The sequence below is a fragment of the Taudactylus pleione genome, unplaced genomic scaffold (genome assembly GCF_031769625.1).
Source record: "Taudactylus pleione unplaced genomic scaffold, aTauple2 ptg003397l, whole genome shotgun sequence".
Classification (NCBI taxonomy): Eukaryota; Metazoa; Chordata; class Amphibia; order Anura; family Myobatrachidae; genus Taudactylus; species Taudactylus pleione.
This window is the reverse complement of record NW_028287748.1, coordinates 12,501-15,000: the sequence shown is the minus strand read 5'-3', so window position 1 is coordinate 15,000 and position 2,500 is coordinate 12,501.

Genomic DNA, 2,500 nt, shown 5'->3' with positions numbered 1-2,500 from the left:
TTAAACATTTCCCGGGCGGCCACCGGGGGGCGCCGCGAGGCGGGGCGGGTCTGCACCTCACTCCCCCTATGTTTTTATTTCATGGGTGGCATATAATTTGTAATTTTTTATTTATTTTTTTTAAATTCCCGGGCGGCCACCGGGGGGCGCCGCGCGGCGGGTCTGCACCTCACTCTCGCTATGTTTTTACTTCACGGGTGGCTATTCAAATTTGTTTATTTTTTTTTTCATTTTCCCGGGGGGCCACCGGGGGGCGCCGCGGGGCGGGTCTGCACCTCACTCCCCCTATGTTTTTATTTCATGGGCGGCTATTTCTTAAAAAAAAATAAAAATAAAAAAAATTCCCGGGGTGCTGCTGCAGTGGCGCGGGGCGTCCACCGGGGGGCGTCCACGATTCGGTCGGGCCTGCACCTTGCACTCTCTCCCTATGTTTTCATTTCATGGGTGGCTACTTTAAAAATTTTCATTTTGTTATTTATTTTTTAATTCCCGGGGCGTCCATCGGGGGGCGCCGCGTGGGGGGGGGGGGGGGGGGGCGTTTCTGCACCTTGCACTCTCTCCCTATGTTTTCATTTCATGGGTGGCTACTTTAAAAATTTTCATTTTGTTATTCATTTTTTCGATTCCCCGGGGCGTCCATCGGGGGGCGCCGCGTGGGGGGGGGGCGTTTCTGCACCTTGCACTCTCTCCCTATGTTTTCATTTCATGGGTGGCTACTTTAAAAATTTTCATTTTGTTATTCATTTTTTCGATTCCCCGGGGCGTCCACCGGGGGGCGCCGCGCGGCGGGGCGGGCCTGCACCGTGCACTCTCCCTGTGTTTTAATTTCATGGGTGGCTGTTTTTCATTTTTTTCAAAATAATAATAATAATAATAATAATAGTAATAATTTCACGGGGCGCTGCTGGTGCAGCGTCGCGGGGCGTCCACCGGGGGGCGCCGCGGGTCGGGGCGGGTCTGCACCTTACTCCCCCCAATGTTTTAATTTCACGGGTGGCTCTATTTTTTTTTATTTCAATTTTTTGCCCTCCCGGGGTGCTGCTGCAGCGCCACCGGGTGGCCACCGGGGGGCGCCGCCGTGCCGGCGGGCACCGGCCTTCGCCCCTGCCCCCTCCCCGGCCCCCCAGGGGCCCGTCAGGCCAAGGGGCGGCGGTCCACGGGAGGCCGACTCCCCTCTGCGGAGGCCCCGATGAGGTCGGACCGGGGTGCCCTCGTCCGCCCTGCGCTTCCGAGGCTTCGGGGAAGAGAGGGAGAAGCCGCCGCTGAAGGTGGCGCGCAGCACCGGTGGCGTGACCCGTGAGGGAAACCCTCCGGCGGATTGTTAGGAGAGGGAGAGAGAAAGCGAGGCGACTGGCCGGGGGGGCCTTCTCCCACCCGAGGAGGCCCAGGCCGGGCTCCAGGAGAGCACGGGAGATTCTGCGAGCGAGGCGTCCCAGCCAGGGCTCCAGGAGAGCACGGGAGATTCTGCGAGCGAGGCGTCCCAGCCAGGGCTCCAGGAGAGCACGGGAGATTCTGCGAGCGAGGCGGCCCGGCCAGGGCTCCAGGAGAGCACGGGAGATTCTGCGAGCGAGGCGTTCCGTGCCAGGGCTCCAGGGGCGACCGGGGAGAGAGCCCCTTCCGCCAGCGCGGGAGCCCCCGGAGGTCTCCCGGCAGGGCCGAAGGGGTACGGCCCTTCCCCTTCATCCGTTCCCTGCGGCGCAGCGCCACCCGGCGGCAGACAGGGGAACTGCAACCTCTGGAAGTCCCGATGAGGTCGGGAAAAAGGGCCTCGTGCCGGGACCCGGTTCCAGGAGGTCGGGTAAATTCCGCCGGCGCCCCGCAAAAGGTGGCGCGCAGCAGCGACGCCGTGACGTCCGAGGGAATTCCTCGGGCGGATTCATAGGTGGCGAAGAGGCGAGAGAGAGAGAGAGAGAGAGCCAGGAAGAGATCCGTGGGGGGCGCAGCGCGAGAAGGCTCGAGGCGCCCCCCGAGCCACCCTTCCGATCGATGAGGCACCCCGCGTCCCGGCGGGGAGGGACGATCGCTCGGCCGGAACCCAGGGGTCCCGGCCGGATTCACGGGCGAACCCGACCCTCCCTCGGCCCACGGCGCGCCCGGCACCCCTCCGCCGCGAGGGCGTCCGGTCCACCAGGCGTCCGCCTCGCGCTCCGACCCCCTTTCACCGGGGGGGACCGGGAGGGCAGGCGGGCCCCGTCCGACTCCAGGCGGTCGCGGTCTGCTCCGTCCGTCAGCCCCAACTCAGGCGTCCGACACCGCCAGGGGCTTCCGGGGAGGCCGTCCTCGCTCCCGGGCGAGGCGCTCACCCCCGGGCCCCGGCGGAGCACACGATTTCCCCGGAACCGCTCGAGCGTCGACCCGCGAAACAGTCCCTTTCCCAGAGAAGGGCCCGGCGCGCCGCCCGTCGCCCCGACGGCGCGGCGCCCGCACGCAGAGGGCCGCGGCCCGGCCCGCGGAGAGAAGGGCGGAGAGAGACGGGGCCGCCCCCCCCGCGAGAGCGACA